The sequence below is a fragment of the Macrotis lagotis genome, chromosome 5 (assembly GCF_037893015.1).
Source record: "Macrotis lagotis isolate mMagLag1 chromosome 5, bilby.v1.9.chrom.fasta, whole genome shotgun sequence".
NCBI classification, from domain to species: Eukaryota; Metazoa; Chordata; class Mammalia; order Peramelemorphia; family Peramelidae; genus Macrotis; species Macrotis lagotis.
In genome coordinates this window covers 117,884,537-117,903,160 of record NC_133662.1, presented here as the reverse complement: position 1 = coordinate 117,903,160, position 18,624 = coordinate 117,884,537, and the positions used below count along the sequence as shown (strand labels likewise).

At 35.4% G+C, this 18,624-nt stretch overlaps 1 pseudogene; it reads left to right on the top strand.

The window, feature by feature from the left end:
• The first annotated feature begins 11,975 nt into the window (after nt 1–11,975).
• On the top strand, nt 11,976–13,448 carry LOC141489851 (tubulin alpha-1C chain pseudogene; annotated as a pseudogene).
• The last annotated feature ends 5,176 nt before the right edge of the window (nt 13,449–18,624 follow it).

The following is an 18,624-nucleotide window of genomic DNA, read 5'->3' as shown; positions in this document are numbered from 1 at the left end:
ATACATATATATATATACACATACATATATATCCATATATATAAAACAGAGAGAGAAGGATCAGGAAAAGACTCTATGTAATTGAAGACACTTGAAGTGAGCAAGGTTTAAATTCACTAGGAATTTGTGAGGAAGAAGAGTGACCTAAACATGAGGACAGCTTTTGCAAAACCATGGAAATGAAGATATATTCTATATTTGGTTTTTCTATAGAATGCATATCACTATACAAGAAACTTGAAAAGGAAGGAATGAACCTAAACGACAAAGAGTTTTTAATGCCAAACAAAGGAGTTGCTATTTTATTTTCTTGGCATTAATTTTTTGAGCAGATTGTGATGGGACCAAACTTGTCCTTTGGGGACAGTTACATGGAGGTGGGATTACAAAAATCCTGATTTGGAATTTAGCTTAAAAAAATCTCATGCCTTTCTAGAAAATGTGAACTCCTTGAGGACAGAGACTTTTTTATTTTGTTTTTTTATCTAAACACTTCAGTTTTAAATACAGCATTTACTAAATCTTTGTTGGGTCAAATTTTTAATTCCTGTATGCAAAGCATTTTACTAGGTTTTAAAACCATAGGAATGAAAATAGAGAGAAGACAGAGTCACTGAAAGCAAGAGAGACAGAGTTGTACCAACATACAGAGACAGCCAAAGAGAGATATAGACAGAGAGACAGAGCCAGACAGAGGAAGAATCCCTCTACACAAGAACTATAGACACCATATGGGTTGCTAATGTACAAAATTTAAGTATAACATCAACAGGCAAAGGAGAAATATAGACAATGTACTCAAAGGAAGGATGGTAATATTATTTTTAAGGGAGTTTTTAGGAAAAGTTTCAAGGAAGAGGTAGTGTCTGAGCTCAATCTTTAGGAAAAAATCAGAATTTTCACTACTAGAGATAAAAAGGAAGCATGTTTCAGGCATGAGAGTGATGTGAGTGCTGGCGGTATGGATGAGTGAAGAGAGATTACAACAGCCTAAATAAATGCAAGTTATATAATGCAGTTGAAACCTGAGAAAAAGCTGATTATTAAATGTTTAGGAGTAGGACTGAAGGAGGTGGGTAAAATATATGACATGAAGGGGATAACTATGAAGTAAAATTAGGAAGCTAGCTTGGAGCTGTATTGCTAAGAAACAAGTGCCAGACTAAGAAGTTTCCATTTCATTCTTAACCTTTAGACAATAAGGTGGCATTTGAGAAGTCATTTATTTCAACTTCCTCATTTTCCAAATGAGAAAATTAACCCAGAGAAATTAGTTGACTTCATATCAGACAGATTTTCCCTATAAATTCAAGTGCATTGACTCTGGGAAAGCCACAAATTGAAAGCTATCTGAAAGGTATATTTTGAGATGTTTCTAATTATTGACATTTTGTAGTTCATGTTATAAGTTGAAATCTGCCCCTCCCCCCTCTTTTCAACTTCCAGCTTTCACCTAACTCATCCTTTTGGGAACAGATAAGTCAACTCTAGTAACTCTTCCAAAAGAAAGTCCTTAAAACAGGTAAGGACAATTTTGTCTTTCATCCCAAATGCAATCCAAGTCCTATGTCTTTTCTTCCCCAGAATTTTTAGTTGCTTCAAGGAACCTACATATAATAATCTTATGCTATTCCAGGAAACTTGGTATAATTTATCATTTTTCTCTTAAAATGAGATACCAAAAACTAATTACAGTAGTACTAAAGATGTGACACGACCACTAATAAATATAATGGAAATGTTATATCTGTGTTCTAGATACCAATTATATATAGGCAATTGGATGCCAAAGTGTATATAGAGTACTGATCCCAGAGTCAGGAAGACCTGAATTTAAATACAGCTTCAGACTGTTACTAGTTGCTTGAGCTTAGGCAAGTGATTCAATCATTTTATTTCAATTTACTCAAATATAAAGTAGAGATAATAAGAGCTCCTACCATTTATGGTTATTGTGAGGATTAGTAATAATTAGTAATAATAATATTAATTAATAATTGCTATATTACATTAAATACTATAATTTATATTACAATAGTAATATATTTTAGTAATATATTTTGCTATATATGCATGTATATAATAATTTGATAGAATTAGTGTCACTAGTAATATCAAATTATTATCTTATATACATGTATAATACATACATGTATATGTATATAATATATAATATTACTATTATAATGTAAATTATAGTATTTAATGTAATATAGTCATTACTAATTACTATATTATTACTAATGCTCACAATAACCATAAAAGGTAGGAGCTCTTATTATTTCCATTTTATATTTGAGGAAACTGAAATAAAATGTCACTTGCCCAAGTTCTATATATTATATATAATATATGATTATAATTATATCATTAGTATATTAGTAATAATGAATAATAAAATAGAATTTGGCACATAATAGGTACTATATAAACTCTTATTGCCTTTCCTTCTTTTCTTAAGTAATTCAGAATTGAATGGTTGTTTTTTCCTACCACTTCACACTATGGATTCATATTGAGCTTACAATCCCCTAAAACTTTAACATTCAGTTTTTTTAGTAGAACTTTTGGCAATTCTGATTTTTCCCCATTCTATACCTGTGGGGTTTTTTTTAACATAACTATAAGACATTGTATGTTTCTATTAAATTTAATCTCTAAATTTATCCATTGGTCTAATAAAGTCAAATTTTTTATGAATGTTGAATGTGTCAACCATCATATTCTCTTTCCCTTTTTGCTTTGTGTTAATCATATATGTCATAAATATGCCATCTATATTTTCATTCAAGTCATTAACAAAAATGTTGAACAGAAAAGGGCCAAGGACTGAGTCTGGCTATACTTCAGTACAGTTCTTCTAACAGGACTGACATGGAGACAATAATTTATATTTAGCATTTCTAAGTATGGAAAACAAATATCTCTTCCATATCTTACTGACAACAATGAGTATCTTTCTACTTCCCTCTTTTGGGGAAACCTGGGCCATATTATATAACCTAAACTAAAATAAAGGTTGGGATCAGGGTTTAGTGTGACAAAATATGAGAATCCTAGTTCCTCTCTCCTTTATTAGATGCCTGGTTCCTTAGGAGTGAATCAATATTGTCACTTGCATGAGTCAAGAATGGGGGGGGGGGGCTCCTTGGAGAAAAAAAAAGTCTACTGATTTTAATTGTTGTGTCCAACTCTTTATGACTTCTTTTGGGATTTTCTTGGCAGAGACAGTGGAATGGTTTGCCATTTTCTTCTCTAGCACATTTTGCAGATGAGGAAACTGAAGCAAATAGGGTTAAATGACTTTCCCAGGATTACACAGCTAGTAGTTATTTGAGATGAGATTTAACTTAGAAAGGTAATCTTCCAAGCCCAGCTTCAACACTCTATATCCCGTGCCACCTTGAAGAAAACAACAACAACACAATAATAATAGTGAAACCAACCCCCCCATTTTAATCTTTCTCATAAGTCTGAGCTCATCCTAGACCTTATACACATCCTTCATTCTTATAAGTTGGCTCTATTCTTTTACATCTGTCCTTGGTTACATACCTCACCTTTCATCTTGTTCAGGCCTGATTTTTCCATCCTGTGAAGCCTGCATATTTTGCAGCAACCCACACATTATTTTATATAGCATTACCAGTTTCCGGGAAAAGTGTTTTTTATTTTTTCTTTTTTTTCTAATTTTGATATAGCAGTATCTGACAAACACTAATCAAAATTTGGCTAGCTGATTCTTACAGGCAGTAAACTTTGATTGATTAAATCTATTCATGACAGATAAAATGCCACCCCAATATCAGTACTTTCTTTTTGACATATAAAAATAATTTTTAAAATTACAGCAGATGTTTGAGTGTTTCAATTGATTAAATGCTTTGAGCTGCATTTTGGTCATTTGTGCAAAGTGAAAAGAATAGATTCATCATTATCATCTTCATCATCATCCTCATCAACATCATAACTGATATTTATTTTCTACCTTAAGAGTTTACAATTTTTCTCTTGAAAGTTAGTAGGTAAAATCACAATATTGAGCTGTGGATTCAACTGCATAATAAGAGCTGGTGTTTTGTAGTGCTTTTGTGTTTTAAAAATTATTTACATCCATATGTACATGGTTATTTTTAAGTTACAAAATTTCCTTCCACCCTCCTTTCCCACCCCCATCTCTTCAGTGACAAACAGTCAGGTTAGCATTGTACAAACATATTTTGACAAACATGTTTCAAGATTAATAATTTTGGTATGAAGAATTAGGATTAAGGGAAAGAGATACATAAGAGATAAATTTTATAAAATATTCATTACATTCTGAAGGGTTAGTTCGTGTGTGTGTGTGCGTGCTTTGTTTTGTTTTATTTTGTTTTGTTTTGTTTTGTTTTGTTTTTCTTCCTCTGGATAGGGATAATATAGTCCATAGCCAATCTAATATAGTTGTCCTAGATCTCTGGACTGCTGAGAGGAGCTGTTTCCATCAAGGTTGTTCATCTCACAATGTTGTTGTTGATGTGCACATTTTTCTCTTGATTCTACTCCCTTTGCTCAGCATCAGATCCCATAAGTCATTCCATGCTTCTTTAGAGCCCAATAGTATACCATAGTATTCATGTACTATAACTTGTCTAGTCATTCCCCAATTGATGGACATCCACTCAATTTCCAATTCTTTGCCACTACAAAAAGAACTGCTGTGAATATTTTGGAACATGTAGCACTTTTCCTTTTTTATAGTTTCTTCTGAATATAGACCTAGAATTGGAATTGCTGGGTATAAACAGTTTTATGGCTCTTTGGGCACAGTTCCATATTGCTCTCCAGAAAGGTTGGATCCATTCTCAACTCCACCAGTAATGCATCAATGTCCCAATCCTCCCACAACCTCTCCAACATTGGTCGTATTCCCCTTTTTTCATCTTGGTCAATATGATAGGTGCGAGGTGATACCTCATAGTTGTTTTAATTTTCATTTCTCTAATCAATAATGATTTGGAGCATTTTTTCATTTGATTATACATAGCTTTAATTTCTTCATTTCAAAACTGTATGTTCATATTCTTTGACCATTTATCAATTGGGGAATGATTTGTGATGATATAAATTTGATGCAATTCTCTATATATTTTAGAAATGCGACCTTTTTTTCGGAATTCCTAGTTGTGGGGGGCAGCTAGGTGGTGCAATGGATACAGCACTGTCCCTGGAGTCAGGAGTACCTGAATTCAAAGCTAGCCTCAGTTACTTAATAATTAACTGGCTGTGTGATTATTTGTCAGTTTTGTATGTTTCTATTAAATTTAATCTCTAAATTTAGGGCAAGTTACTTAACCCCATTTCCTTGCAAAAAAAGAACAACCTAGTTGTGAAGATTGTTTCCCAGTTTTCTGCTTTCCTTCTAATTTTGGCAGCATTGATTTCATTTAGTGCAAAACCTTTTTTAATTTAATAGTTTAATATTTTACAGTGCTTTTAGGCTTATAAAATATTTTACAAATATTATTTCATTTTGACAGTGATTTCATCTTTACAGTGATCCTGGAAGAAAGGTGCTATTGTCACACCCATTTTATAGATTAGAAATTCAGAAAGAAAAAGGTTTTCCAAGGATTGCACATTTAGTAAATAACTGAATTCAAATTTGAACTCAGGTCTTCTGACTTCAAACTCTGCTCCATTAGGATCTAATGTCTTCATAAAATTCTGGCTTTCATTGGATAAACTCATTCAAATCAAATCCATAAACTATTAAAGACAAACTCCATTGTGTGCCAGAACTGGATATATAACAACAGAAAAGGAAATAATCCCTAAACTCAAGTAGTCCACATTAATTATACTAACATTATAGAACATATATAATTAGTATGTAAATAAAAAGCACAAGTTGTACCAAGAGTTTTCATTCTGTTCTTTGTGTGTGTGTGTTCAGTGTAGTGTGATATAGTATGTGTTTGTACAGATGCATTTATGTGTGTATTAAACAAGTATGTGTTTGTATAAATGTATATATGTGTGTGTATTAAATAAGTATATGTGATATGTGTATATCTATATAATTGTTTCTATATCTATCTGCCCATCTCTCCAAATTCTTAAAGTTTAAAACTGAATGAAAACTTCAGAGATACCTTCTCTGTATATACAAAATAATTTCAAAAGAAAGAAGTAGTACTAACAACTAGGGTGATTAAGAAAGGCCACGCCTATGAGATGAGACTTGAACTGACTTTTGAAGGAAACTAAGTGATTCCAGGGCACAGAAGAAGTAAATTTAACTAATTCAATCCAATCAACATTAATAAATGACTTAAAAATTAAATAAAATAAATAAATTTCAGGCACTGTGCTAAGCCATGAGGATACATTAATAAAAAAGAAATAGGGTCTCTGTCCTCAACATACTTAACAATCTAAAAGTGAAAACACTATACAAAAGAAGAGAGGAACTGGGCATCTTGTTCCAGGAGTTGAGAACAAGTTGGGCAAGAGTGAAATTCTAGAAATAGGAAACTCTTTATGAAAAGCTGCAAAAATGGATCAGGGATGATCATGTCTGGGAAATAGTTAGCAGAACAGTTTCATAAGACTAAAGAATGGGCAACTTGGGAGTATTACATAACAAGATTTGTTTTGAGGAGACATTGTTGAGGATTTTAATTGAAGATATTGCAATATATACCAGATGGAAACCAGTGACTAGTGTGAAAATTCTGGAATAGATGATTTTTTAGGAATGTTTAATCTAGCAATCTTGCTCATGTTGCATTGGAAAGGGAAGTGATTGAGAGAATAATTAAGGCAATTTTTGAAATAGTGTAGGGAAGAGGCTGTGGGAATGAAGATGAACAAGAAAGATGTAAAAGTAGAACTGACAACATTGTGAGGAAAATTAACATTATGATGTATCACTTGATAATTAATATTACTCTGTAATACATCCTTTCGCTCATATTTTATTTAAAAAAACCTTTTTCAACATAACTCCAGGACCTCTCCCAGGAAGATGTGGTTGAAGAAAATGATCACTCCTAATCCCCAGGATATGTGCTGGTGAACAAATTTAAAGTGATTCACTGTAAACAATGAATCAGCTAGACCTTCCCCAGGGGATGACATTAGTGTCCTTGCTTCCTTTTTGCAAAATGAGGTGTGTCTTGGTTTCCAACAGAAAGGCTAAACAGGAGCAATCCTAACTAGGGTGGTTTTATTTTCTAGTTTTTTTTAATTGCCAGAAAGGGATGTGACCATCCACTTGGCCAACCCACTTAATTAGGATTGCTTTACATTTGCCAAGGAAATTTCAAATGATGAACAGTCAGATAAGTCAAAAAGGAAGTAATACCCAATTTCTTGGTTCTTGCTAGCCTAACAAATAAATTGATACTCATATCCTTTGCATTTTGAACTGCAAGCAGTATCCATTTTTATTAATAGTACACATGCCACTGTTATTTAAAATGATATTTTGCCATGGAAAAATCTGTGCATTTGTTGCAATTTCATTTACCATAATTGGTAACTGATTAATATTGGGAATTAATAAAAGGGGAGAGTCAAGAATGATTTCAAACTTAGTCAGTCTAGTTAAAAATGAAAATGATGTTGTCTTCAATAAAAATGGGGAATGGCTTTGGGAAGAAATAAAGATTTATGGGCTGAAGAGATTTTAGAAATAAGGTAGTCTGGCCCACTCTTTACATTTAGAAAAAAAACCAAGATTTGTCCAAAAATCATACTCTAGTTAGTGCCAGTTATAAGACTGCAGGCCATGTTCTCTGAACGCAAACTGCAAATTCTTTCTATTAAGCCACACAACATGATATGGAAAGGAAATATTAATGGGATAAAACTCACTTGTTATAGTGCCTGAGTAACAGAAAGGTTTCAATTGTACATGCATCTTTATACCACAGATGGCTACAAATTGGCAATAAAATTCCCTATTAAAGTCATTAAAAAAGCAATGCTGAATGGAAGGAGATGATAACTTGAACTTCATATTCATGAAAAATAAAACTTACAAGAAAAAATAAGATTGGTAGCAGCAGCAGCAGCAGCCACCATAGCAGTAGCCTCCTCTAGCTGTAGCCACCTTAACACTCGCTCCCCACCTTGAATCCTACACCTAGGACTTGGCAGCACTGGGGATTTTTTGGGCCACAGTATAGGTCTAGGACAAACTTGTGATCCTTCTCATCTCATTGGGTTATAGGTCTCCGAGCTGTGGTGATGGACACCACCAAGGAGAGAGAACAGTTATGCAAACTTTTTTCAAAGCCCAAGTTTTCAGTTTGAAAAAATACTATGAGTAATTGGAGAAACTCACAAACTGTGTGATTATAAGGGATTCTGTAAGCAAAAGGTCAATTTGGTTTGTAAAATTTTCATCTATGGCTGAAGCAGATGCAATTCTATTGAATTGATGGAAGAGTGGTTGAGACAAAAAAAAAGCAGTTGACAGAGAAAATTCTGGTGTTCAAAGTACTGTGAAGCAGCTTTCTGGTGGAATTGACACAATGAAACATCATTTTAGAGATTACTTTGAGGAATTGGGAAAATTGATACTGTAGCCACTGGCTATTTGAGTTTAGTTCTGCCTATGAGGAATCATTATTCAGACATGGGAAAACAAGGGTAGAAATAAAACAAACATTTATTTAAAAGGTTATAAAATATAGGAAGGGGTAGGGAGAGAGCTAGAGAGAGTGTGAGCAAGAGAGCGAGAGCGAGAGTGAGAGCAAGAGCAAGAGAGAGAGAAAGAGAGAGAGAGAGAGAGAGAGAGAGAGAGATAAAACAACAGCCAAGCAGCAACCACAGGTCAGAGAACTCTGTAGCATTGAGATGGAGTCCAAGCCAGGTTTTTATGTCCTGCCTTTCATCTAGAGGGCAAAAAGTAAACTCGCTTTCTGCTATTGAAAGAAGAATTAGGTCAAGGGTGAAGCCAAATTTTACATTAGACAATCAATGGTATATCAATAATGGGGGTCTCCACCCAAGCAGCCTTTAACATTACAAATTGTTTCTGTTACAATCATTCTTCTCTACTTCTGATCAATTTATATCTCAAGAGTAGGTGGGACTTCCAGCCAAGATGGTGGAGAGAAGACAGGCACAGTTCTAAAATCTCCTGATCTTCCCCCCATATATGATATGAAACAAACCTCTTAACAGAAATGTGATCAACAAAACCCAGAAAGAAAAGCCAGGAGAAAGAACATCTACCACAGGATTTGTTTTCGGCAATTGTTTGAGTCTAGACGCAGAGAGAGGACTGTGCCAGGAGCACAGGACCTGGGAGAGCCTAGAAGTCTGGATTATCGACAAATCAGCCTAATTAGCAGCAGGGCTAGAGCCTGGTCAATAGTGGGAGCTTAGGGGAACTAGGGAGCAGAGGCATTGGCATTGGCACTGACCCTCAGGAGCTTGCCAGCAGGGCTAGAGGGAGAGTTCCGGTGTGGGAGAATTGCAGACATCATCCCTGGGCTCCTCTGGTCAGGAGGAACACCTCCATTTCATCTGAAGCTTCTTCACAGAACAAACACAGTTACAGGCTACCTTTGCCCCAGGCTAAGGCAGCATAATCACCTCAGCTGACAATAGGGAGAGTGATCACCTCACCACAGGTATAGCCTACTATTGATCAAAGACAAAAGTATCTAACAGCTTTAATCACTCCCTCCAGGCCAAGCGAGAGGGACTCAATCAAGGTCACACATACACACACAAACACACAAGCCAGAGAAAGCAACCAGTACCCTCTACTGTCCAGTTGGAGATATTACACTCAGTGACCAAAAGCTCTAGCACTCCCTACTGGTCATCTGCAGACATTACACTCAGTGAGTAAAGCCTCTAGGGATCCCAACACCAAACCTCTGTGAACCAGCTCCTCCCTAACTCAAGGTCTTACTAAAATGAAGAAAGGCCAGGTGAAAGGAGGGTTCATAGAAAAAATTCTTGGAAGAAAAAAACCCTAACTCAGAAAGACCTAGAACCTCTGAGGAGAATATGCTCTGATCTCTACCACAGAAAGACTTCCTTGAAGAAATAAGGAAGGAGTTTAAAAATCAATTGGAAAATTTGAGAAAAGAAACCCAAGAGAAGATTAACACCTTGCAACAAGAAAACAACTAATTGGAAAATAGAAGTGACAAATACAAAGTAAAAACAATGCTCTAAGATCCTCAATTGGGCAAGTGGAAAAATAAAATAATTCTCTCAAAACCTCAATTGATCAAATGGAAAGCTCTTTCAAATATAGAATTGACATGTGGAAAAGGAGTTGCAAAAGGTAAATGAAGAAAATTTTTCTCTAAAAAAAAGAATGGAATCTGTGGAAACTAATGACTTCATGAGACAGCAAGAATCTGTTAAACAAAACCAAAAAAAACAGAAAAAATGGAAGAAAATGTAAAATACCTCATCAGCAAAACCACTGACCTCCAGAACATATCAAGACAGGAAAATCTGAGAATTATACATCTTCCTGAAAACACTGAAGAGAAAAAAGCCTAGACTTAATATTACAGTATTTAGTGATGGAAAATTGACCTGATATCATGAAACCAGAGGGCAAAACAGTTATTGAAAGAATACATTGCACCCCTCCAGAAAGAGAAACTAAAATGAAAACACCAAGTAATGTTGTGGCCAAATTCAAGAACTATAAGATAAAAGAGAAAATCCTGCAAGCAGCCAGAAAGAAACAATTGAGATACCAAGGTGTCACAGTAAGGATTGTGCAAGACCTGTCTGCATCAACATTAAGGTATCGAAGGTCCTGGAACAAGATATTTAGAAGAGCAAAGGAGCTTGGAATGTAGCCAAGAATCTACTATCCAGCAAAGCTGAGCCTTCTCTTTCAGGGAAAAAGAAGGACATTTAGAAGACTTCCAACAACTCCTGATGAAAAAGCCAGAGCTAAATAGAAAATTTGGACATCAAACAGGAGGCTCAAGAGACACATGAAAAGGTAAAAGTAAAGGGGAGGGGGTAAAGAAAAAAACTGCTATCCAATAAGATGAAACTGACTATATCCCAGCATGGGAAAGAGATTCTCCTAACTCTTAAGAACTGTAATTCTATCAGAGAGAATATACTTAGCCAGAAATGATGGACACACATGACTTATCCATGAGACTGCTACCCAATGGGATGAAACTGGCTATACCCCTTCTTGGGAGAATGACTCTAATAACTCTCAAGAATTGTATAGCCAGAAGTGATGGATACTCAGGATTTTCTGTGACTCAGATAGAATGCTTTAAATATACTTCCTCCTTAAAAAGGGGGGCAAGAAGGAGTCGGGAAGAGGGAGGGCATTGAGTGGGGTAAATCTCATTACATTAAGAGGTACAAAATACCTATGGTAAGAGAGGGGAAGAAGGGAGGAGATGAGAAACACTTGAATGTTGTTCTCATCAGACTTGGATTAATGGTAACTTAAAAATTTCATTCAAGAATTAAAAGGGGGAAAGGGGAGGGGAGACAGAGACAGAGAGAGGATGAAAAAGGGGGACTAACAGAAAGAAGGGAAGGGAAAAGGGGAAAAAGGAAAGGGGAAAGAAAGGGGAGGGTGGATATAGGAGGGTAAACACACTTAAGCTGGTGGTATTCAGAAACAAAAAACTGGGGAATATGGATAAAGGGGAAAAGGGGGAAAATACAAAAAGAGGGAAGATAGCATGGAGGGCAATAAAGAGTTCTAAACAGAAATAATTAGAAACTGAATAACTTCATTTTAAAGAATTAGTGGATCAAACAAGAAATTACAGAAAGAATTAATTATTTTATCCTAGATAATGACAATAATGAAATAACATATGAAAACCTAGGAATTCACTCAAAGCAGCTGTCAGGGGATAGATTATATCTTTAAAAGCATACATGGATTAACTTTTCTCCCGGAGACCTCCTAAAGGTCGGTTGGTGAGAAACTTGTGTTGACCTCCTTTCCATTTCTTCTTCCCTCAGCAGACCCCCAGCACACCTTTATCATGCATGAGTGTATCTCTATCCACATGGGCCAGGCAGGTGTCCAGATTGGCAATGCCTGCTGGGAGTTGCACTGCCTGGAACATGGTATCCAGCTCGATGGCCAGATGCCAAGTGACAAGACCATTGGAGGAGGAGATGACTCCTTCAACACCTTCTTCAGTGAGACTGGGGCTGGCAAACATGTTCCCCGTGCTGTGTTTGTAGACCTGGAACCAACTGTTATTGATGAAGTTTGAACTGGAACCTATCGCCAACTCTTCCACCCTGAGCAGCTGATAACTGGTAAAGAAGATGCTGCTAACAACTATGGCCGAGGACACTATACTATTGGCAAAGAAATAATTGACATGGTTCTGGACAGAATTCGGAAGCTTGCTGATCAGTGCACAGGTCTTCAAGGCTTCTTGGTTTCCCACAGCTTTGGTGGTGGGACTGGCTCTGGTTTCACTTCTCTGCTAATGGAACATCTCTCTGTGGATTATGGCAAGAAGTCCAAGCTGGAGTTCTCCATTTACCCAGGCCCTCAGGTTTCCACAGCTGTAGTTGAGCCCTACAATTCCATTCTGACCACTCACACCACCCTAGAGCACTCTGATTGTGCCGTCATGGTAGACAATGAGGCCATCTATGATATCTGTCACAGAAACCTTGATATCGAATGCCCGACCTACACTAATCTGAATCGCCTTATTAGCCAAATTGTGTCATCCATCACTGCCTCTCTCCGATTTGATGGTGCCCTGAATATTGATCTGACAGAATTCCAGACCAACCTGGTACCCTATCCCCATATCCATTTCTCTCTGGCCACATATGCTCCAGTCATCTCTGCAGAGAAAGCCTACCATGAGCACCTGACTGTAGCAGAGATCACGAATGCTTGCTTTGAGCCTGCCAACCAGATGGTGAAATGTGACCCTCACCATGGTAAATACATGGCTTGCTGCCTGCTCTACCATGGTGATGTTGTTCCCAAAGATGTCAATGCTGCCATTGCTACCATCAAGACAAAGCGTAGCATCCAGTTTGTAGATTGGTGCCCAACTGGCTTCAAGGTTGGCATCAATTACCAGACTCCCACTGTGGTTCCTGGTGGTGACCTGGCCAAGGTACAGAGGGCTGTGTGTATGTTGAGCAACATCACAGCTGTTGCTGAGGCCTGGGCTCGCTTGGACCACAAATTTGATCTGATGTATGCCAAGCGTGCCTTTGTCCATTGGTATGTGGGGGAGGGCATGGAGGAAGGGGAGTTCTCTGTGGCACGGGAGGATATGGCTGCCCTGGAGAAGGATTATGAGGAGGTTGGAGGAGATAGTGCTGATGGGGAAGATGAAGGTGAGGAATATTAATTTGTACGTTATCTTTTTCTTTACATTAGGTCTGTCTTTTTTTCTGTTCTGTGAAAATGTCCTCTGATCATTAAATGTTAATAAAAGTGTGATACTTGTAAAAAAAAGCATACATGAATAACTTAGAGGAATAGGAAATCGGTGAACTAAATTTTCTACTAAAAAAAATTAGAGAAGCAACAAATTGAAAACCCTTAATTAAATACCAAATTATAAATTCTAAAAATTAAAGGAGAAATTAATAAAATTGAAAGCAAGAAAGCTATAGAATTACTCAATAAAACCAAGAGTTAATTTTAAGAAAAAAAACAATAAAATTGATAAACCTCTTGATCAATTTGATTAAAAAAATAAAGAAGAAAACCAAATTGCTGGTATTATAAATGAAAAAGGTGAATTCACCATCAATGAGGAAAAAATTAAAGTAATAATTCAGAATTACTTTTCCCAACTCCATGCCAATAAATTTGACAATCTAAGTGAAATTGGGGAATATTTAAAAATATAAGTTCCTCAGGTTAAATGAAGAAGAAATTAAATGCCTAAACAACCCTATCTCAGAAAAAGAAATTCAACAAGCCATCAGTGAACTCCCTAAGAAAAGACTCTCCAGGGTCTGATGGATTCACAAGTGAATTCCATCAAACATTTAAGGACCAATTGGTTCCAATTCTATATAAATTCTTTGGAAAAATAGGGGAAGACAGAACTCTGCCTAACTCTTTCAATGACAATGACATGGTGCTGATACCTAAACCAGGAAGAGTTAAAACAGAGAAAGAAAATTATAGACCTATCTCCCTGATGAATATGGATGCAAAAATCTTAAATAAAATCTTAGCAAAATTATTACAACAAATTATCACTGGGATAATACATTGTGATCAAGTAAGATTTATCCCAGAAATGCAAGCTTGCTTCAGTATTAGGAAAAGTGTCAGTATAATTAATTATATCAACAAACATATCAGAAATTATAGGATTATATCAATAGATGCTGAAAAAGCTTTTGAAAACATACAACACTCAATCCTACTAAAATCACCAGAGAGAGTGTAGGAGTAAATGGCTTATTCCTTAGAATAATAAGCAGTATCTATCTGAAACCATCAAAAAGCATTATATGCAATGGGGAGAGACTAGAGGCATTGCCAATGAGATCAGGCGTGAAGCAAGGATGCCCATTATCATCACTACTATTCAATATTCTATTAGAAATGTTATCTTCACCAATAAGAGAAGGAAAAGAAATTGAAAGAATTAGAATTGGGAAGGAAGAGACAAAACTCTAACTCTTTGCAGATGACATGATGGTATATACCTAGAGAATCCCAAGAAATCATCCAAAAAACTACTGGAAACAATTAGCAAGTTTAGCAAAGTTGCAGGATATAAAATAAACCCTCATAAATGCTCAGCTTTTCTAGATATGACTAGCAAGATACAGAAGGAAGAGTTAGAAAGAGAAATCCCATTCAAAGTAACTTCAGACAATACAAAATACCTGGGAGTCTATTTGCCAAGGTAGACTCAGAAATATTTTGTAAACACTTACAAAACACTTCTCACACATAAAATCATATTTAAATAACTGAACTGGGCAAACATCAACTGCTCATGGATAAGTCAAAATAATATAATAAAAATGAAAATTCTACCAAAACTAAACTACCTGTTTAGTACCCTACCAATCAAAATCCTCCCACAAATTACTTTGATGAGTTAGAAAAAGTTATAATTAAATTCATATGGAAAATAAAATGACAATAATTTTCAGGGATTCAATGGAAAAAAGTGTAAAAGAAGGTGGTTTATCCCTACCTGATTTAAAATTATATTATAAAGCATCAGTCATCAAAACTGTCTGGTGTTGGCTAAGAAATAGAATGGTGGACCAGTGGAATAGGCTAGGTGTAATAGCAGGAAAGGATTATAGTAATCTGCTGTTTGATAAACCCAAAGAGTCCAGCAATTGGGATAAAAGCTCTCTCTTCAATAAAAATTGCTGGGGAAAATTGGAAGTTAGTATGGAAGAAACTTAGATTAGATGAACACCTCATACCCTATTTACTAACATAAGATCAAAATGGATACAGGATTTACACATAAAAACAATATTATTATAAACAAACTAGAAGATCAAGGAGCAGTTTATCTGTCAGATCTATGGAAAGGGAAGCAGTTTATAACTAAGTAAGAGATGGAGAACATTACTAAAAACAACTAGATGATATTGATTACATTAAATTAAAAAGATTTTGTACAGACAAAACCACTGTAACGAAGATCAAAAGAAATGTAGTAAACTGGGAAATAATCTTTACAACTAATGATTCTGACAAAGGACTCATTTCTAAAATATACAGAGAACTGAGTCAAATTTTTGAAAAAAAGAAAAGCCATTCCCCAATTGACAAATGGTCAAAGAATATGCAAAGGAAATTTACAGATGAGGAAATTAAAGCAATCCATAGTCATATGAAAATTTGCTCTAAATCATTGCTTAATGGAGAAATGCAAATTAAAGCATCTCTGAGGTATCACTTCACATCTCTCAGACTGGCCTATATTAGAACAGGACCAGAAAGAAAAATTATCATTGTTGGAAGGGTTTTGGGAAATCTGGGATACTAAGACATTGTTGATGGAGCTGTGAACTCATCCAGCCTTTCTAGTGAGCAATGTGGAACTATGCCCAAAAGGCAACAAAAATGTGCATACCCTTTGATCCAGCAATACCACTACTTGTCTATACCCTGAAGCAATGAAGAAAAAGTATAAAACCATGACTTGTACAAGAATATTCATAGCAGCAGCCCTGTTTTTGGTGGCAAAGAATTGGAAATCAAGCAAATGTCCTTCAATCTGGGAATGGCTTAGCAAACTGTGGTATATGTATGTCATGGAACACTATTGTTCTATTAGAAACTAGAAGGGATTGGAATTCAGGGAAGCCTGGAGGGATTTGCATGAACTGATGCTGAGTGAGATTTGCAGAACCAGAAAAACACTATACACCCTAACAGCAACATGGGGGCGATAATCAACCTTGAAGGACTTGCTCATTCCATCAGTGCAACAATCAGGGACATTTTTGGGGCTTTCTGCAATGGAGAATGTGATCTTTATCCAGAGAAAGAAACATGGAGTTTGAACAAGGAACATGGACTATTACCCTTAACTTAGGAATAAAAACTGATATCTAATTGTCTGATCTTGCTATGTCTTATACTTTATGTTTCTTCCTTAAAGATATGATTTCTTTCTCATCACATATAATTTGGATCAATGTATACCATGGAAACAATGTAAAACCTGGCAAATTGCCTTCTGTGGGGAGTGTAGGGAGGGGAGTAAGATTAGGGGGAAAATTGTAAAACTCAAAATAAATAAAATCTTTATAATTCAAAAAAAGAGTAGGTGGTAGTCAATTTACATCTCCACCCAATTTCTAAATTCACAATTCTGTTCATCTTTCCCTGCATCATTCCTCCTTCAAAATTATTTAGGATCCAGATTTTTCTGGGCCTTTCAGAGTCCATTTGGAGATGAATGCATTACAGTTAGGCCTTCATTAAGGCAAGGTTGAGAGAATGATCAACTGGAAAAGTTGATTGGCATCCTACACAAGCTGGTGTTGGAGTTATACAGTTAAGAGGAGCAAAACTCAAGGGGAAAAATTACACAGGCAAAACCAGAGATACTGTAATAGAAAAGGCTATTTAACAGGGGTTCAATAATTAGGAAAAAACTAGAAGGTCTATAAGGGGAAAGAACTATATATTTTTTTTAGGTTTTTGAAAGGCAAATGGGGTTAAGTGGCTTGCCCAAGGCCACACAGCTAGGTAATTATTAAGTGTTTGAGAGCGGATTTGAACCCAGGTACTCCTGACTCGAGGGCCGGTGCTTTATCCACTATTACACCTAGCCTCCCCAGAACTATATTTTTAAACCTAAATCAGTATCAAAATGCCTTTTATAACAACATGGGTTCCAATATAACAGATTCTTTGATAGATGTCACATAAATTGTAAACAACAGCTCAAAAATATTATAAAAAATGTACTAAAAAAAATTTTAAAACGGCACGTATCCAAAAAGTAATTTGAAACAAAAATTTTCTATTTTGATTTGGCCATGTTTAGAATGAACAAAAATTCCAGTTGAAGAATGGATCTCTCTTTTTAAAAATATACCAATGAGGCATTATCTTAATCTACTGGCTCACTCTCATACTTTATTATGATGCACCTGGAATGATCATGGCAATTTGCTGTTACAGAACAGAGCAGAGAGAGAGACACGAAGGCATGTTCCCGTCTGAAGTCATACAAAGATAATCCTTTTCAATGAGCCAGGTGAGGGAACTTTGAAGAGAATCCTACCCTAGTTGAGGCTTGGGTCATTCTCTCAAATGTCACTTACTCCATCTACAGCATTTAACATCAACCCCCATAAGGCTAAATGACTTTATTGGCTTATTGTCTTTCTATTTTATCATACCTGATCTCAGGCAAATCAATTACCAATATGTTGTAATATAGCAATTACCTATAACCAACACTTCAGGTGATGAGTACTAAGGATAACCAAGAGTGTGCCAGGCTGTAATTTGGTATAAGAAATCCAAATCATAATTTGGAAAAATTATGGGAAAAATTGGGAAAAAATCATAATTCAATTGTTGCTCATGTACCTAAAGACAGTGCTGTAAATGAAATACAATAAACAGATTGAGATGTAAAATGCAATAACCCTAATTGATATTTTTTTATAAATTAAATGTTTGCAATGAACCCATTTAGTTATTAACCATGTTTAAAATAAATAAACGTCTCCTTCTGGCTAGGAGGTCTATCATCTCCATACTTCTCACATATTGGCTAAGGATTGCCACAGAGAAAATTCAAATCATCATCATTACTTTATCTTCCTCATGTTATAAAGGTGCTTTTCCCTCAAAGCAAATAACAGTTTACTCCCAGTTTATACATATATATATATATATATATATATATATATATATATATATATATGTACATACATATATATACATACATGTAGCTAGAAAATTCTATATATAAAATTTTAACTACTAGCCATCTTCAGAATACAAATTATTACTTTCAGAATTCTTTAAAATCATTAGAACATCTTAGGTAACTTTAAATTTCTACCTTGTGTTATTGATTTGAATGCAATAAAACAATAGTTAAAAACAATCAGGCATTCAAGCCAACTTACAACATGAGTTATTATGGATGAATATAT